The following is a 20,622-nucleotide window of genomic DNA, read 5'->3' as shown; positions in this document are numbered from 1 at the left end:
GCAATGAGGCAGAATTCTGCAAGAGTGCAAAGGAGATGTGGGCTAGGAGAATGGAATGTCCTGACCATCCCTGTACTTTTTGAATCGTTCATGCTTCAAAACAGACCTTTGCAGTATAAATACGTGGTCTAGCGCGTTCCAGCTGGGTCTTTGCAGGTGTGTTGGGTCATATCCCATCCTACCTTGCTAGTGTGGAGGTTAGCCATGCTGCAAGAGCCGTGCTACCTGAGGAACTATGGGAATTGTGGTGCAACACATTAGGGCAGGGGTCTTCAAACCTGGCCCTTTTATGACTTGTGGACTTCAACTCCCAGAATTCCTCAGCCAGGCAGTGCCTGGCTGAGGAATTCTGGGAGTTGAAGTCCACAAGTCATAAAAGGGCCAAGTTTGAAGACCCCTGCATTAGGGAGATCTTTGGGTGAGATGTTGTGATGTCTTGTAAGCTCCAGGGGGGTCGCCGAAGTAGCTTTGCAAGACCTGGGAGACAAACTGTCAATTCATTATTTGTGCCCATCACTTTTATGNTTTTATGTAAAATAAACCACTGCTTTTGCATTGCCCCTTGTGCAAAATACACGAAAGGCACGGCCATCTAATTGTTAACAAATCCCAGCCTTAGTTTTAGAGGTTTTGTCACCATAAATGTAATGTCCTCACCTCAAAGGATGAGAAACATTTACAACATTTAACCACCATTCGCTTAGTGACTGTTTGAAGTTACAGCAGCGCTGAAAAAAGTGACATAGGGCTGGTGGTAGCATCCCCAGGATCACGTGATCCAAATTCTGATGCTCGGCAACTGGCAGGGACTTAAGACTGTTGCACTGTCCCAAGGTCACACGATCGCCATTCGTGACCTTCCCAGCCAGCTGCCCACAGGCAAAGCCAATGGGGGAAGACAGATTTGTTTAACGACTGCTTGATTCATTTAACGGCTGCAGTGATTCACTTAAGAGCTGTGGCAACAAGGTCATAACATGGAGCAAAACTGGCTTAGCAATTGCCTTGCTTAGCAAAAGACCTTTTTGTGCTCGGCTGTGGTTGTAATTCAGCTCTCTCCTGGTAGTAGTATATCTCTTCAGTTGAGAGGTTGTGTGATGTAATGGTTAGAGGGCTGACCTGGCGCGGGCAACTCTGGGTCCAAAGTTCCCTTGGCTTTACTGTCTACTAATGGTCCAGAGGAAATTGCTTGTTCCTGTCAACCTACAGTAGTGGCCAAAATTGTGGAAACCTTTTGGGAAAAGTGTACAGCAGAAATGCCACCTTTGGTTAAGTTTCCACCCATTTTTCTTCTAATTTCTTTATAACTGTAGCCTTGTTCACTTAGTAATATTATTTTACATTGCTTTCTGGGTGACCAGTCAACTCTCTGTACCATTACTTTAACTTTATTACATTTTACAAGCTCACTAAATGAAAGGGAAAAAAAACCCAGCCAACATGATAGCGATCATATAACACACTGACAAATATCCTCCTCTCGGCTTCAATACATGACATCGATAACTGAATCCTACTGAGATCTGATTGGCTCATTGCCAAAACAAGATGACGCCTGATTGGCTCTCTAAACACTCACGCTCATTGGCTACAATCAGATGAAGGAGAGCTACCTGAGATCATCCTGAGCAAGTTGTGCTTCCTTTTTCTGGTTATTTGGCTATAACTGTTCATAGACTACAGTACAGATAATTGAACAAACTATGTTCTTGATTAAATTATCTTTCTATTGATATATCATTTTATGGTACTACTCCAAAAAACAAAGTGGTGTTATTAGCCATCAAACCTCAAAAATACACTTTTCCCAAAAGGTTTCCACAATTTTGGCCACTACTGTAGTTTGCTAAGAAGATGAGGGTGACCAAGGGTGCAGCTGGATAAAATAGTCAGGAAGATGACCTGGGTTGCTTCGAAGTCTACAAAATAAGTGTGCAAACTGAAAAATAAAAATAAAAATGGAAATATTCTCTTCAGTCCCAGGAAAAGTGGGATGTCGGCCACGAGCTACGAAACCTTCAAAAAAGTCTGGCTGCTTTGAAGAGCTGCATCAAGACGCTGGAAGAAAAACGAAACGAGATGGTGCAGCAGCTGAAATGTGTTCAGGAGGTTAGTCTGAATGGGCGGCCGAGTGTGCCGCTTGACTACTGCAGTAGGCAGTAGTGGGAAGGGTGGTGCTGCGGAAAAGAAATAAGCAGTACACAAAGGGGTTTTTCTCAGTGGCAGGGGACTCCATTCCATTTGCCACTCGCTTCAAACTGAGAAACGTTCAGTTCCATGGCCACGGAGTCTTTTCTGGGCAATGCCTGCCTTCAGGCCTCTCTAGCCCTCCTTCTCCAATGTTTCTATCCCTCTCTCCAGACCTTGAGATTCCTCCATTCGCTTCTTTCTCATCCCCCTTGTTTCAGTCAGCTTTCGACTTCACTGTTCTGGATCATGTTTGGCATTTATTGGGTTAAGTGCTGTCTCCTTAAGAGATGGCTAATGGGAAATGTAGTTTTAGCTAGTTAGCTATCTCATGTTAACAGGTCAGTATTAGGAGGCGCCTTTGAGCTCTTCTCAGGACATACTGGCTACGTGCCCAGTTTGGAATGACTTTGTTCATCCAGCCTCATGTCTCCTAGCCACACGGCTTGGAGGTCCTATGCCAACATGTGATGCTTATGCAGAAGAAGAGGGGAAAATCCATTATCAAATTACCTGTGGAATGAACCAATATTGCTGAAATATACTTTCGGACGTATCTCTACATAACTGTAAGTCATTGTTTAGGATTCCCAGAATAAAGCAATATTTTCTGTTTATTCCTCTGAGTTATCTGTCTGTCCTGGATAGGACTAAGGCCGTCTGTTCTGTCTGGGGCAGAACATTCACCATTATTAGACGTGAAGGTCTGAGAGCTGTTTTTTAAGAACCCAAGAATATTTCTCTTCTTTTGGTTCTTTCAGGGAGAGCAGAGCTCAGCCAGCCACCCAGTAGCCACAAATTTACTGGAAATGAAGCAAGAAAGACGCCAGCTCCGAGCTGCTTACAAGAACATCAAACTGGTGGGTTTAAAAAAAAGATCCTTGAGTTCAGGCCACAAATTGTCCATAAAGTTTTGCTAGAAGCCAGGCCTTCTCTGTAACAGGGCCAATCTTACCGATCACCCTCTCTGCAGTGGCTCATAAATTGCAATCCTGTATATCTTGGCCTAAAGATTTTGGCTCCTTTAGAAGCTTTAATCCGGTTTCATCTTTTCCAGCTTTGCTGTCTGGCGCGATAGGTTTCATCTGCAAGGCCAAATCATTTTCCTGGTTTATATTCCACCTGCTTGTATTTTGAGGTGGATTGTGGTTTCCTTTCCGAAGGACGCTTTGTCTGTAGTTTATGAATGAAAATGAGATCTGAAAGATCGCTCTTAACGACAACTTAATTGCAGAAGAACGTTGCCTTGCTTCAGCAAGTCCAGGATCTCGGTCTGGAGTTAAAGCATGCCCAGAAAAAACAAGGAGAATTCGAGGACCAGATCTCGGCTCTCAAATCAGAGCTTGCAAGTAGTAAGAATCAGGCCCATCAACAGGAACAAGAGAAAGTCCTCATCAAGGAGGAGATGAAATCTGTCCGGCAGGTAAATCTCAGTTCTGGGAATGGACTGTGTCCCTGTTCTTTTTAGGGAGAGGACCCATCCAATAAAAGCAGTGGAGCTTCTGACACCTTCATGGACACATCCATGCAATCTTCTTGGCTGCAGTGCGGAAGTGATCCACCACTGTCTTTTCAGCATGTGATGTGTCTTCTCAGTTTAGTTTACAAACCTTTGAATTCCCTGTTAAGCCTCCTACTGTGATGGAATGTGCACCTGGAGAATCAGAGGATAAGAGATTTGGCGACACAGAGTTTTCCTCAAAAGAGGCCTGGATGAAGAGACTGTGCAGTCCCGAGCTGGATGGGATGGGGGGGCGGGGAAAGAGGTTCAAGGGTAGACACATCCTGGAATATCTCAGGATATATCTAGTAGTACTGTAGAAGAGAATATTTCTGGCTCAGGGTTGAACTGTGGGGTCCTTGGTGCTCTCTGAGACTGGTGGGGTTTTTGTAGACGTTTTATGACCCAACTAGGTAACATTATCGGTGCTAGAAGGGAGTGGGGTTTGGGGGGAGGAGGATCAGCAGCAGCCACCGCCGCATCCTGGAATCTCTAAGGATACATCTAGTAGTAACACAGAAGAGAATATCTGTGGCTCAGGGTTGAACTGTGGGGTCCTTGGTGCTCTCTGAGATTGGTTGTTTTCTTGCAGACATTTCATGACTCAACTAGGTAACATCATCAGTGCTAGAAGGGAGGGGGGTTTGCGGAGAGGAGGGGAGAGGGGGAGGAGGAGGAGGAGGAGGAGGACTGTGGGCTCCTTGATACTCTCTGAGCTGGGTGGTTTTCTTGCAGATGTTTCATGACCCAACTAGGTAACATCATCAGTGCTAGAAGGGAGGGGGTTTGCATGGAGGAGGGGGAGGAGGAGGAGGACTGTGGGCTCCTTGGTGCTCTCTGAGCTGGGTGGTTTTCTTGCAGACGTTTCATGACCCAACTAGGTAACATCATCAGTGCTAGAAGGGAGTAGGGTTTGTGATCATAGGTCGAGGATTACCTGTAATTTTGCCCGGTTGAACCCAACTCGTGTGAACCAGACGAACTGATCTGAAAAACTGAAACAGTTCAATTTCCCGATCCCTCTCGCAGTCGAACGAAGAGCTTTCTTCCAAAGCAGCTGAGAGCCACCAAAGGCTGGAAGCTCTTTTAGAAAAACTGCATCTTCTGGAGGAGGATGAGAAGTCCCAGGCTAACCATATCCAGGCTCTGGTGGATGAGCGGACTCAGTGGCTGGAAGAAAAGGAGCGACACCTTCTCGAAAGAACGGCGGAGCAACAGTGCCAGGAGGAGACCAGGAAAGCTCTGCAGGCAACCTGTGAAAACCTCAGGTAAGAAGCATTCAGACGCTCTTCCCAATTTGGGGGCCGTAATCAAGTGCTTCAGGAGGACGACGAGCTGCTGCTGTAGCAAAATCTCTGTGTGCATAAAGCGTGTAACCATGGACAGCCCATTCATCATGAGTCCAGCTTCTGTGGCCAGGAAGTTGTTGTTGTTGTTAGTTGCGAAGTTGTGTCCGATCCATCGCGACCCCATGGACAACGTTCCTCCAGGCCTTCCTGTCCTCTACCATCTTCTGGAGTCCATTGAAGCTCACGCCTCCTGCTTCAGTGACTCCATCCAGCCACCTCATTCTCTGTCCTCCCCTTCTTCTCTTGCCCTCAATCTTTCCCAGCATTAGGCCCTTCTCTAGTGAGTCCTTCCTTCTCATTAGGTGGCCAAAGTATTTGAGTTTCAACTTCAGGATCTGGCCTTCTAAAGAGCAGTCGGGGTTGATCTCCTCCAGGACTGACCGGTTTGATCGCCTTGCAGTCCAGGGGACTTGCAGGAGTCTTCTCCAGCACCATAGTTCAAAGGCCTCCATTCTTTGGCGCTCAGCCTTTCTTATGGTCCAGTTTTCACAGCCATACATTGCAATTGGGAAAACCATGGCCTTGACTATACAGTACATACTTTTGTATGGCCAGGAAGTGGTACAGTCGAAATCCTAAATTTGCAACTTCACTTCTTGAGCATATCCATTCCATTGGAGTCTCGAGGCGGCTTACAATCAAGAGAATAAGGTCGCCTAATGGCTAAAGGGGTTGGGCTGAAGAGGACCTCCCCTGACGCTCCTCAAAGGCAACTCCAAGGGTGCAAAAACCAGTTCCCCAATTCCTTTCCAGATGGCTTGGAAGAGTCCTCAGAATTTTCATAAACCTATCTTGTTTTCCTTAGGGAATCTCAGATCCAGTTGCAGAAGGAGAAGGATCTCCTACAGGCTCACTGCCAGGACCTTGAAAGGCAAGCCGAAGAGTTGGGCAAGCAATTGAGTGAGCAAGAGTCAATCTCCCAAGACTGGAGAAACCGATGGGAAGAAGTAGGTGCAGCTTTGAAGACCAAGGAAGAAGACCTGGAGAAAAGGATTGCCCAGGACCAGGCTCACCAAGCCAAGGCACGGGTGAAAGTTTCTTGATAGCTTTCCTCTACTTCTCTCTTGGCCTTTCAACCATCCTAGTCCTTTGGGTCTTTCAGCCATGAGCTTGGGCAGAACCAGTGGGGTCCTGGATGCTCGCTGAGCTTAGTTGATTTCTTGCAAACGTTTTAATAATACCAAACAAACAAAGTAGCATCGTCACCCTCAACCAAGCTGGATGGAGGCCTGCTCAGAAGGGGACAAATTAGAAGGGCAGAAAGAACAAAATGCAAGAAAAATTGAACCGTGATTTTATCAACAGGACTAGTACTTGATTCCTTGCAGTCACTGAGATTCTTCTGGTTGTGGCTTTCTAACCTTTTTCAGTAAATATTTTAATCCAGGCGTCTTCAAACTTGGCCCTTTTATGACTTGGGGACTTCAACTCCCAGAATTCCTCAGCCAGGCACGCTGGCTGAGGAATTCTGGGAGTTGAAGTCCACAAGTCATCAAAGGGCCAAGTTTGAAGACCCCTGTTCTAATCCTTGGATTTTCTCCGGAGCTTATTTTAACGGTTCCAATCTTGGTAAAGACCAACGCCAGCATCAGTAACGCTGCTTTAGCAAACCTACACCCCTCCCCTTTGATTATAACTGGTTCTGCCTTCTCACATTCTAGATGTTCCCAAAAGAAGCAGACCTGGATCTTCCTGTGGTCCAAGAGGAACTGCAGAAGACTATGGAGTTGCTGAAGATACGTGACATGATGCATGAGGAGCAGCGTCTGGAGTTGGAATCTGCCAGGATCCAAGTATAGTATTGGCTGTGAACGTTTTCCCTATGGAAGGGAGACTAGTCAGAATAGAGCTGGAAGGGACCTTGGAGGTCTTCTAGTCCAGCCCCTGCTCGAACAGGAGATTCTATTCCATCTCAGACAAGTGGCTCTCCAGTCTCTTCTTAAAATCCGCCAGTGAAGCACCTGTGACTTCTGGTGGCAAGCTGTTCCACTGGTGGATTTTTCTCACTGTTAGGAATTTTCTCCTTAATTTCCAAACAGCCTTCTTCTATAGGTAGCTTCAGAAAGAGGCAGAACCTCTAAACAGGGTTCCTATGTTTCCTTAAACCAAACTTTATAGCTATGGTTTATTGAATATGTCGCCATTCGTTAGGTTCACACTGTTAATCAGGGCTCGTCATAATGAAGAATTGCACAAAACCCAAACTGCATTATGTGAAACCTACAGATACATCTGCGCCTGGTACTAGTAACTTTGCAATAGGTACCTTTAGGCAATCATCAAGTCCCACAAATCCAGGTAGGGTCCTGCTTTGACCCTGTCCGAGGTCTGTCTTACCTGATGGTGTCCTGGGCTCTCTCTGAGCTTGGTGGTTTTCTTGCAGATGCTTCATTACCCAAACTAGGTAACACTATCAGTGCTAGAAGAGAGTAAAGTGGGGGGAGGAGGAAGAGGAGGAGGAGGAGGAGGAGGAGGAGGAGAAGGAGGTCTTTAAGCTTGATGGTTTTCTTGCAGACGCTTCATTACCCAAACTAGGTAACATCATCAGTGCAGCGATGATGTTACCTAGTTTGGGTAATGAAACATCTGCCAAGAACAACCACCAAGCTCAGAGAGCACCAAGGACTTTTCATTTCAACCCTGAACTACAACTATTCTTTTATTGGTCTGTCTTTCCTGGAACTTGGCACAGCTGGGACCCTATTTAAGTCTCGGTGATGCCTGGAGAACCTCTGTGGCATTGTCTCAGGGCGGGCATGCCTCTTGACCGCTGACCGGCATTCTCGTTTCTTGGTAGAACACAGAATGGAGTTCGGAGAAGCAGAGGCTGCAGCAACTTCTCCGTGCATTGGAGGAACAACTTGCAGAAAAGTAAGGAAAACAAGGCAGCAAGACAGGGACCCCAGGGTGTAAAGGACTACTAGATGTCCACAGGAAATGACCTGTTGCACGTTCTCCAGGAAACGAAGAGGCTGTTGACAGATAACCCTCTCATGTCGTGATAAATTCCACCAAACAATGATAACAATATTGCAATAGTAGCGTTTCTGGAGGAAGAAAACAAAATTTCAACAAAACGTCAGGTTCCCATGATTGGCAATGCACTTTTTCAGACCTGTAGGGAATGTTATTTAATTTTATTTCCTATAACAGTGGTGGCGAACCTATGGCACGGGTGCCAGAGGCGGCACTCAAAGCCATCTCTGTGGGCACGCGTGCCATCGCCCCAGCCCCCCCCCCGTGGCCCCTTCCTCACCAGCAGCCCCCCCCAGAGGAGAGTTGCCCCGGGTGCAGCTTGTGCAGAGCAGCACAGCCAAGGACATGGCAGCTGGGCAGCGGGGACAAGACTCCACCCTCGCGCCTCATCACATACAGATGATGCTGCGGGGCACAGACAGAGGGCATGGCCATGACATTGCTGGGCTGCCTGGGCAATCTGCTGTGGCGGGCTGTGGAGGTGGTGGGTGGTCCTGCGGGCAGGAGACACGGGGACGGGGCAGGGGCGAGGTGGTTTTGGGGCACTCGGTCTCTAAAAGGTTCGCCATCACTGTCCTATAATGTCTGGGGGCCTCTATCCTCCTCTGCTAGCTGTTGCGTCTTCACTTTGACTTGTTTTTTTATGTCACTTTGTGCCCAAAGCCTACACATTGGGTACAATTTCCAGGAGGTACTTTGCTCTGTGGTTTAGTTCAAAAAGATTCTTCTCTCCAGGGACCAAGCCTTGAGAGACCTCAGGCAGACCAACGGTGTGGACAGAGCTGCCTTAGAGATGAGAACTTCATCAGAGCCAAAGAGAACAAGAGAAGGTCCAGGGACCTGTTACGAGAAGGTGGGTCCTGGTCAAGAAGACATGTCAGTTGGATCTGGCACGCCTTGAATATGATTTGAGCTACATGTAGAAGGCGCCTCCCATGTTCCATCCCAGTTGCTACGAGACAAGTGATCTTGGTGACATCCAATATGCCACGGTGAAAAAACGGGTCTAGATGGTCCCTTCTTGACCCAATGAAATTTTTGAATTAAGATTTATTTTTGAACATGGGGGAAGGTCCTAGGTAGTTCTTCCTTTTAAACCTAAACTTGGGAGCCTGTAAAATTGGTGAAGAATGGAGAGCAATTGGCCACACTACATAACCTTCCAGACTTTTTCTTCTTCTTCTTGTGCCATATCCGTTATCGGACGTTGGCGATCATGTTGGCAATCCTGTTTTTATCAGCAGCCGCACGAAAAAGTGCTGCTGAGTTTTGTCCAAACCAGTCCCTTAGATTTTGAAGCCACGATGTTCTTCTTCTGCCTGGACCTCGTTTGCCTTCANTAGAAAAAATACAGCATCTGACAAGCCTGATTTTCAGACTTAGGCTTATGTCGTGACTGCAGAAGACCTTTTTCATTTTGAAGAATGCTGTTCGAAATGAAAAAGGTCTTCTCCAGTCACCCCAGGAGAATAAGGAAGTAAGTATTGGAAAGATGCCCTTGGAAGGTCACCATAGTTCTTAATCTGCAGTCAGTTCACACAAACCTTGAGATGTGTGGGTTAATTTCCCATGTCATAAAAGAGAAGCACTCCTATTTGTGGTATAATCAGGACGTTGTTGTTTTTTTCTGACCCAAAGCTCTGTTTTTCCCTTCTAGGGGCGTCCTGGTGGCTTGGATGCAAAGACTGTTGGGAATCAGCTGGAAGGTTTCAGGCTACAGCAACATTTAGTGACTGAGCAGGTGAGATGTCACTCATGGCATTTACTCACCTTCCCGTCTTTCTCCCTCTGCCGTCTCTTTGAGGGCAAAGAGAGGACTGCTGCAGAAATGGGATTGTCCAAGCTTTGAACAACTGATATTCCTGCAGACATTTTGAAACAACATTCTTTTTCCTTCCCTCTCTTCTATCACTTACACCAGAAGGACGCCTGATGTGCTCCAGATGTGTAAAATTGCAACATTGCCATGCTCCCTGGCAGTGACGGGAGTTGTAGACCAACACTGGCACACACAACGTGAAGAAAGTCGAGAGAGCTTGGGGTTGTCCTTTAAGTTAGGCTTTCTGCTGGGGAATTGGAGACACAGAAGATTGAAAGTGTAGGAGAAGACCTAGACCAGGGGTCTTCCAACTTGGCCCTTTTATGACTTGTGGACGCTGAGGAATTCTGGGAGTTGAAGTCCATAAGTCATAAAAGGGCCAAGTTTGAAGACCCCTGACCTAGACAATCTGGTGAGGATTGAGTATATTCAGTGGGTGTAGGGGTGGTGGCTGATCTTTGGGAGAGGTTCTGAGTAGGGTTTCCTTTAATGAGTGACAGACAGAAGCTCTCTTCCATTGCTGCACATTCCAAACACCTCTTCTGAACTGAATCTGAAGCATCACACACACAATGTGAGCCACACTGGCTGCCATCTTTGATTGCCGATCCCACTTTCTCTGGATTTAGTTATTATGGCATTAGTAGCTTCAAGAAGTCCTCAAGTCTGGGTACAATTGTTATTAACCAGAATATTATTTCTGTGTTTCTGTTCTCCAAAAGCTGAAGGAACTGTTCAGACAGAAGCAACAGCAGCAAGCAGGAGCCAGGAAGCATCAGGATGGGGGACTCAAGGAAAAGAGCTCAACAGCATCTCGGAATGTTCCGCGAGTGCTGGTGAGACTCCATCTTTCCATCCTCTTGGTGGACCACCAACTGAGTCACCAGCTGCGTGGATACCAATCTTGTTTTGGGGAGCTTGTAGATCCAACCAGAGCAGTGGTGACCAAACAGTCCTAGAATGGGTTCTAGGTTCTTCAATTCTAGGTGGAAGGATATCAGATTCTGGAGCATACCCACAAACATTTTGCAGGGGCATCCAGTTGGCCATGGTGGGAATTAGGGTGCTTGACCAAGTCATCCTTTAGTTTGATCCAGCAGTTCAGCTTTTCTCATGAAATGTGATTTTGAGGGCGGACTCTTAGCCTTGAAGATGTAGAACCATCAACAAGGCCCAGAATGACTTCTAGTTTGCTTCTCCCAAAGACCACTGCACAGGCGTCCTTCGGACCTTCATCAGAAGAAGAGAGCCATTTGGAATCTGGAGACACATCCAAAAGGGAGGAAGCAGAACAGAGCCTTCAGCAGCAGCTGAAAGCAAAAACTGATGTGGTAAGCACATTGTCAAGGTTCCGACTAACGGACCCAAACAGTTCAGAATGCCAAGGCTTAAAGCTTCCTCAAAGAACATGTTTATTGGGTACATAATATCGGCACGGTCAAAAGTGAAACCAGCTCTAAAGTTCCCCCCAGGAATTCAATGTAACTAAGTGTAACATGTCTCTCCTGTTACCCAACAAGGGCAATTGGCGAGCTCTGTGACACTTCTTCTCCCCATCTTCCAGCACTTGTGGGAATGACCTTGGTTCCCACAGGACCGCTCTGTGCTTAGTCTAGCAGTCCTTTTGCTTTCTTCCCCCCCAAACCTGTGTGGCAATTGAGAATGACAAAGATGGCTTCAGCCAGGTTCGTTTCAGAAGTTGACACACAACTCATTTGCAGCTCCAACCTCAAAAGCAACCACTGAGAAAGAAGGTTGTCTCGTCAATCACACCTCAGTGGATGGCAGATGCTACTGAAGATAACTTGAACCACGTGTGGGATAGCTATAAAGCAAGGAGAAAGGGGGACGGGGATTGATTTCAGCCTGCAGAAGCTTACTCAGGAGCAAGGCACCCCTTTCTTCATACTGGCTATCCTTCTTTTTGTTCATCTCTTTTCTTGACTTAATAATAATATTAGTAGTAGTAGTAGTAGTAGTAGTAGTAGTAGTAGTAGTAATAATAATAATAATAATAATAATAATAATAATAATAATAATAATAATAATAATAATAATAATAAAGTTGGAAGGGAACCTTGGAGGTCATCTAGTCCAACCCCTTGCTCAGGCAGGAAACCCTATACCATTTCGGACAAATGACTGTCCAGTCTCTTCTTAAAAACTTCCAGTGTTGGAGCATTCCCCACTTCTGGAGGCTGGTTGTTCCACTGGTTAATTGTTCTAACTGCCAGGAAGTTTCTCCTTAGTTCTAGGTTGCTTCTCTCCTTGATGAGTTTCCACCCGTTGCTTCTTCTCCTGCCTTCAGGCGCTTTGGAGAATAGCTTGACTCCCTTTTCTTTGGGGCAGCCCCTGAGATATTGGAACCCTGCTATCGTGTCCCCCCTCGTCCTTCTCTTCATTAAACTTGGGGTTCTTCAAATGGGTTTGGACTGCAACTCCCCCCCAATTCCCAGCTACTGAAAAGTAAACTGTACATCACACTTGCCGTTGAATTCCACCCAATTTAAACGACGATCGAGTAAAACAAATATATGGAGGGTTGCATTTTTGTACATGTTAGTTTTATTTTCTTTTTCCTTGGTGAAGTTAAATGGCAATTCCCAGGTTTCCCTCTTGACCTGTTGCAAGCAATCAACGGCGGATTTGAGCTTTGGGGAAAGTTTTATTTGAAAAAAAAAAAAAAAGGCAGGATCAAAATAATTTGAATAAGATCCAAAAGCGAAACATAGCTCCCCTCATCCTCTAACTGCAGGCTCTCAAAAGCTTATTCGGTCCCCCTCTTTGCAGTGTGCTGTTAATTTGTTTTCTCACTTCCAGATTTCTGCCATGGCCTGTGAAATTCAAGCTTTGAAAGAGAAAAATGAGAACTTAATGCAAGGTGAGCAGCTTTCGGCTCTTATTTCAGCCAGGTCCCAGCTAAAAGAGGTTAACACGCTTTCTAACTTTTGTTTTAAGATTCAAATCCCCCCCCCACACACACACACAGAGAGACACACAAGCACTACTGTTTGGAGAAACCTTCGGCCGCTGAAAGTTCAGCTCTTTTTTATCATCCAATGTTTTATTGAAAACTTTTTTTATTTTCATCTCGGCTGCTTCCTCTGAGGACTCTTGGTGTAAGAGCTGTGAGATGCCCAGAGGGTCATCAATGTACGACCACAATTGAACCCAACATTTCTGTTGCTAAGTGAAACATAAGTGAATTTTGTCCCGTTTTATGACTTTTCTCGCACCGTTGTTAAGTGAATCACGGCAGTTGTTAAGTCAGGAACACGGTTGTTCAGTGAATCCGGCTCCCCCCATTGACTTTGCTTGTCCGAAGGTCATTTCGGGGGGTCATTTACCTGACCCCGGGACGCTGCAACTGTCATCAATACGAGTCAGTTGCCAAGCATCCGAATTCTGATCACGTGACCCTGGGGATACCACCATGGTTGTGTGAAAAATAGTCCTAGGTCACCTTCTTCAGTGCCGTTGTAACTTGGGTCACTAAACAAACTGTGGTTAGGTTGAGGACTACCTGGAGTGAGCGGAGGGTTGTTAAAACGAAGCTTGGCTTTCCTCCCAACAGCCAAACTGAGATTCCAGGAACAGATTCAGCAGATCCGCCAGCTTTCGAAGCGACCGCCGGAAAAGAGTCAGAGGGAGCTGCGGGTCCCCAGACTCTCCACCAGCCCCAAAGATGATGATGTGCAAAGTGCTCCTTGCCACGAGACTCTGGAGGTTTCCTCACAGGTGGATGAAACTCCATCCTCTTCCCAACGTGCAGAGATACAGGAACCGTTCCAGGCCTGCACTGGGGATGAGCCAAGGGGCACCTCTTTGAACACCAGGATGGCGCAAACGGGCCCCTCGCATCTCCCTTCTGAGGCGTCTCATCAACCGCCCAGCCTCTTCTCCGACACATCTTCGGCACCTGACAAGCTTTTATCAGCTCCAGTGGCTTCTCCAAAAGGCCCCCTCAAGCTTGTTGAGGATGAAGGAACGTTACTCAGCCCCCGCAGCTCAGGGCTTTTGTCCCCCAAGCCTTTTGGGGCCCCGAGACCGTGGTCCCCTTTCCGAGAGAGGGCTGAATCGCCGGTGAACAGAAAAGAACTGTAGCCACCAAGGTTGGTTCCTGGGGCAGAAGAAACATCCACCAAGGGATTTGACCTTGAGAAGGAAAGCTGAGGTTTCTTCTGCTTCTAATGTGGCTTCTCCTCTTTCTAAAATATATTGTGCTATTAAAAAAAACTGGACTGGGTTTAATCTTTGCCTAGTTATGGAAGATCTGCAAGATGATGATAAGCATATTACCTTCTCAGGGCTTCTTCTTTTTTTTTTAATTTTTATTTTTCCTTTTTTCCACTATACAACAAAAATAAAACTGAAAAAATACATTTTTTCCCTTAACAAAACCGTATTATACATCTCATATATATTATTTACAATTTATTTACATCAGTAATCATGTCTTTTTCTTTCTTTGTTCTAGCCAATCATAACATTTGTTCCATAGTTCATAAAATTCTGTTGCCTCCTTGTCTTTTAATTCTAGCGTAAGTTTATTCATTTCCGCGCATTCAAGAATTTTGTATATAATCATATCTTTTGTAGGTATGTTTTCACCCTTCCAACACTGAGCATATACTATACGAGCTGCTGTCAATATATATATATATATATAATGATGTGCTGGAGTTACTTTTTGATCTTTTTTGGATACAGGAGATAACTAAGGTGCAAATTGAATTCAAACCTGAACTATTTCTTCTGGGTATAATAAATTTAAAGCTCAGGGCTTCTTCTACTCTACCCTCACAAGATTGTTTGAAGCTAATACTCTTGGGGAGGGAGCTATTGGATCTTTGGCAGAAAGGGATGGGAAAACAAGAAACAAACATAAACGTGAGGAGGGCAGGAAGTTGGCTTACTTTTCGGAGCTCAGCTGGAGTCTCTGATTAGAGTCTGGCTCCCGCAACCTTGAATTTTTCTCTCCAGTTGAAATTCTCTCGGGTTTGGAGAAGATTGGTCCTGGTGCTCTCAATATCTCCAGGGCTTCTTCTCACCTGCCAAGGTGCTCGAGATACACAGCCACCTGCTGTTTATGTTCCTGGGTGTAACTCAATCCCCAACATCCCCTCCCTTCCCTGCCGATTCCAACAAAGCCGTTCAGCGGGATGGAGATTTCCTGGCAGGTTCACAATGGAGATTTGAAAAAAGGAAGAGAATTCTGTAGCCCTGCTAGTGAATCAACCGCTCCTCTAAATGGCTTCCTCAAAACTCAAGTTTTTAGGAGGGACCTCCAGTAGCTTTTGAGCTGGGCCAGGATCAAGCCAAAGATGCAGTGAGCCAATGATCCAGTTTGTATCCATGAAAGTAACCAGGGATTGAATGCCGGATTAGATGAGAATCTAAATAGCCCTTGGAATGGTTGTTTTACCAAAGGGCAAGGGGGAATTTCCCCATCTCAAAAAGACAGGATGGCGGCATGGGCTAAGCCAGGGGTGTCAAACTCAATTTCATTGAGGGCCACATCAGCATTGCGGTTGCCCTCAGGGGGACCGGGTGGGTGTGGCCTACTGGGTGGGTGTGGATGGAGTGGGTGTGGCCTACTGGGTGGGCATTGGCTAGCTCTACATCGTTCGCGTCAAGGGAGCCTGTGGGGGCCTGGGCAGGAGTGGGACAGATCTGAGGGTCTCTGGCAGAAGGGGGTGGAACCGGGACAAGTGCCAAGGCATGGTCCATTTCTTCATTCCTCACAAAGGGTGACCCCTCCCCAGCATGCACCCAGGGGTTGGAGCTGACACAGCAGGGGCTGGTTCCTCGCTGTTTCCGGACGGCCTTGTGGAGCTAAGACTGAATGCATTTCAGCATAGATGGCCACCACAAAATTGTACATTGGCTCCCGGCCGGCCAGGGCCAAGGCAGCGGGGGCCGTTCCCTCACGGTTTCCAGGATGGCTTCGCGGGCCACATGAAACCACTTCGCGGGCCGCATCCGGCCCCCGGGCCTTGTGTTTGACATGTCTGGGCTAAGCCATGGTTAACTGCAGGCTACTGATTTTATCCTTGTTGCCCATCAACTAACCTCACTTGCTGGCTTCACACAGCACACGCACACACAGAACCACGAATTGGTCCCCAATTAAGGCTGGCCTATTGTGCAAAGCTCACAAACAGATGGAACACCAGCAAGCTGAGCAACGGATTGAAACGCTTTAAAAGGATAAAGGAGAAACAATCACTAAAAAGAGTGCCAAAGGGATCATGAACGCCACTGCATTGCCAAGGGGGTCAAGTCTGGAGGCCAAACGGGAGCAGAGGGCTCATCCCGCCTGTAGCTCAGATCTGTTCGAATCCAGCTTCAATAATTCAGACCGACCCTTCAGCGCTATTTTACGTTTCACAGAAGGGCTTCCGCCGGTTTCTACGGTGCCACAAAAGCCTGGGTTGGCTTTAGTGAAACCATTGTGGCACTGTGGCATCATTTAAAGAAAAGAGAGGGGGGAAAAAAGCCATTTTATGAAATACTCGATCGTCAAGATTAATAAACAGAAATCTTAACATAATAAGATTTCGACAGCACCTTTTTCTGGTGGATTCGAGTACCTAATTTGTACTCCGAAACAAGGAGGACGACAGCCACGCTCTGAAGAGGTAGAAGTTTATTGGAATATAAACATTCAGATAACTTGTTAAGATAGAAAACAAAAAACGAAAAAAAAAACAAACCCAACGACAACATATACAGACACTTGCTGGAAGGAAAACATCTGAGGTATTTAGTTATTCACCATTCTAGGCTATCACATTTTTTTTTCTTTCTTTCTTTAAATAGTTAAGAACGAGCTAGTTGCGAGGCTGCTGTAGTTGACCTGATCTTAAGATTTACGACCTTCCTTCCTTTTTCTAACCTCTTGGGAAGGAAAGGAAGAACAGCAGCCAAAAAGGGCTGTGTAGGGTTTTGTGTGCAGATCCTTCTGGGGTGTGTGTGGGGTGTGTGTGGGTGGCACCTCCCTGCTCCTTCCGTTCTTGATGGATCACATCCATCCAAGGTTACCTAAAAGCACTGGAGCCCATTTGCTGGACTAAGGGCAAAAGGTGGGGGAGGGAGGGGGAGCAAGACCACTGAAACATCTGTTGGAAATCCCCAGGGGTTAGTTAGCCCTGCTTTATCGGCTGGGATTCCAGGATCAGATCCTCAGATTGCTCAAAAAGTTGGGACTTGGCTGGACCGAAGTTCATTAGCCAGAAAACAGGTGTGGAGCAGCCCAGAACTCAAGGTGAACGCTTTAGGTATGGGCTGGATTGCCCTTGATTCCCACCCAAATTGACCCGAGGCCCTTGGATGGCGAGTGGGGGGGGGGGAGGAGAAAGCCACCTCTGAAAATACGGATCTGTCTTTGGAGAACCTGCCCTTCCCATCATAGCTGAAAAGTCCTGAGTGCCATACAATCTTTTAATATCCCAAGTTAGGTAAGGTAGAGTGAAGCTCCCCCCACCCCCCGCCTCCCAAATTGAGGCCTACTCTGCTGCTGGCTTATGGACCCCCCCCTCAAAATCCAAACAGAAGAGAGGAACGCTGCGCAGAAACGGAGGGGGGCTCCTGTCTTCACAGTCAAAAAAGCGGCCCGGCAGAGCAAAAATAAGAAAGACAACCCCCGCCCCCCCCAATTAACAGAGTCAACGTGTGATGCCGCAGCTTATCTGAATGAGGTATATATTTATATTTATATATTTATATATATATCGTTTACAAACCCCCTCAAATCTAGCTTCCCCCCCTACCCACCCGCCCCCTAAAACTGGAGAAGAACAAACTCTTTTACTTCCCTGCCTGGTTCCCAGTTAGCTGCGTCCGTCCGTGGCTAAAAGGAACGAAGGGCCCCCACCCCCCAGCCCTGGGAAAGCCACTCCAGTGAGCCAAAACAGCTTTCTGTGCAAGAAGTGCAATCTTAAGCATGGCTGGGATAGGCACAATCGTTTTTAAAACTCGGGCCTGAGACCTCCTGAAGAGAAGACAGCAGTGGTGGGAGGTTAATTTTTCCAAGACAAAAGGGGGGGGGGAGAGAAATCACCTGGGCTTGCAAACTTCTATCACTTTTTACCTTTACCCCCAAATAGCTTTATTTCCAAAGCCAGGTTTTGATCTTCAAGAAGGCTTCAGGTGGGGTAAAATTGCTGGAGAGGGGTCAGCGTGATTAAAAATAAATAGTAGTTTAAACACCCACAAGTGTTTGGCAAAAAGTTATTCCCTTGTCCCTCTCTCTCTCTCTCTCTCTGCTCTTGCCAGCCCTGGTTTGAAACTCTCAAAATGATGGGATGTGCTTTCAAGATGACTCCTCTGGCAGAGAGGGCCAGGCGTTTCCTTCCAACAACCGCCAAAGGGTTCAGTTTTACAAGCTGGGAGATGGCTGGGATGGTTTCCTAAGTAGTATAACAGATGTGACAATCTTAAATGGACACACACACAAGCACGCACGCACGCACACACACGTACAGAGAAACTTTCACGCAAGAATCCTACTAGGGGAAAAAAAATCAGCTAAAAAGCCACAAGTCACTCGGAAAGCTTGGCGGATCCTGGACTGGTCAATTCTTTTTAGCCTCTCTGCCCACCTGCCTCGGTCGGAAGACTCCGTTAACCATGAGGCTTCGCTACTTACGCAGTCTTTAGCCGGAGGAAGATGGACAGGGGAAATGGCCCCCAAAGAGCACAATCTTTGGGCTTCCTGCCTTCACTTGGAATGGAAGCAGGGAGGGACTTTAAACATGGCCCCAGGCAGACGCAACGATCTTTGGAGTTGAAGGCGTTCAGTGAGAAAGTTGACCGCGTTCTGAACGAAGGGCAAAGGAGCTGCCTACTGGTTGAAGATAAGCCCCACCAGCTAGACCTTATCTTGGCCACCAGGACCGAGAGTGGCTATTGGGGGCTCTGGTTGACAGGGCAGGAGATAATATGGGCTGTCCTTTTCGCAATCTGGGCCTCCTGCCTGTCGGGGCTGCAAAAGGGACGCGGGCGCTTTGGCATCTCCAGCACTTGATATACGAAGGCCAAAGTCCGATTAACGCTTATCTACGGATCCTTTTCAAGAACGTTTCTTTCTTGGTTGACGAAGACATGGGTGGGATGCTCACCACTCACCGGTAATACGGCCGGACTGGCAAGGGATGGGAAACAGATTGCAAGGCATCTGGCCCACATTGGGTAGATCCGGGCTGTCCGAGTATCATTGTCTCTCATTTGCCCCACTGCTAGGTAGCAACCATAAAAAGTCCCATCAAATTTGTTCAGGAACATCTCGTTCTTCAAGGGGCTGCGTGGCTAAAATCTTTGTCCACTTGGATGGAACGAAGTCTATTGGCCAGAGAGGAAGAGGAGGAGAAAAGATCCTTAAAAGACCTGTTTAAAATAGAAATTGAGGGATCCGGCCTCTTGTTATTGGCCATGTTGAGGTTCTTAGCAAGTTTTGGGAGATCACAGATTCTTCTGCCTTGCCTAAGGAGACCAACTGGCAGCGGGTCTTTACTATTCTAAAATTGCTACAAAACAATATGGTAAGAACGTGGGAAGCATCCAAACCAGCAGGAGCCGAAAGCTTTCACTGAATCCTTAGAAAGATCATAAAGAGGAGCTGATGTTGATGACTTTTAGAATATCTCTTTGAAGTTGGCCAAGAAGAGGCCCTTGCTAATGAAGCATTCCCTCTTCAAAGCAGCAACTTTAGACCCCTAAAACATCCCACTTCTGCAAAGTGGGATGCCTATACTTGGCACAAAATTTTTATTTCGTTTGGATTAAATTGCCAAGGGGCTGGAGGGCAACTTCAGGCCCTACTTCTCCCTTCCCTTCCCTCAATCTGGTGCCCTCCAGATGTTTTGAGCCTGTAACTCCCAGAATTCTGCACATAGTTGCCAATCCCAATACAGTGAGAAGGTGCTAAGTTGGAGAAAGCAGATCACTGAAGTCCACACGGGGGCTTTTTTTCGGCCGAGTCCTTCCCGTTACAATTAGGAAACGTGGATTTTCCCACAAAAACTGAGGAGAACTGGAGGTAGCATCCTGACAACCACGATCTCTCTCCAGAAAAGATCTATCCAGTGGATTCATTTCCTGATCTTCACAGGCAATTCTCCGGAGCCATTTCTCCCCCCGTGGAAGTTTGCCTCTGTGTGAATTTGTCCAGAAAGCAACACCATGGAAACAAAGAGAAGAGATGGGTCGAACCGATTTCTTTGGATCGCAAAAAGAAAGCCATAATGATTCAATATTGTCACAGTCATCATATTCCAAGACTGCCTTCCGAGCTGAAAGTCCTGCCTTCATTTTGAAATGCAAGCAGGCTATGAACCCGAGTCTAAAAGCTGGGGGGGGGGGGCTGAGGGGATAATCCTGTAGCTCAAAAGCTCATTCATTCATTCATTCATTCATTCATTCTCCCCAGAGTGACCAAACTACTATGACACAGGCTTTGGATTCCCTCAAATGTCATGTTTTCCATTCACACGCTAAAAAAAAATAGTATCAGAACGACAAGCCAGGCTTGACCAGAAAGGGAAGTGGACGGAGGGGACACCTCTCCGAGGCCAACAGTCATGGCTGCAAGAGTGACTTTGAAACCCCTGAGTTCATAAACCGACTTGACCCATTTGAGTGCTCTTCAGATAGATCGGGATTACAATTCCAAGAACTGGAACTGCTACAGCTCCTCTCAGTTAGGAATTCTGGAAGTCCCACATATTTAGAAAGCACGATGCTATAGAGTGTTTCTCAGCTTGGGCAACTTTAAGAGGAGTGGAGTTCAA

Source organism: Protobothrops mucrosquamatus, unplaced genomic scaffold, assembly GCF_001527695.2.
Source record: "Protobothrops mucrosquamatus isolate PMUCROS unplaced genomic scaffold, P.Mucros_1.0 scaffold1225, whole genome shotgun sequence".
NCBI lineage: Eukaryota > Metazoa > Chordata > Lepidosauria > Squamata > Viperidae > Protobothrops > Protobothrops mucrosquamatus.
This window is presented reverse-complemented; position numbering follows the sequence as displayed.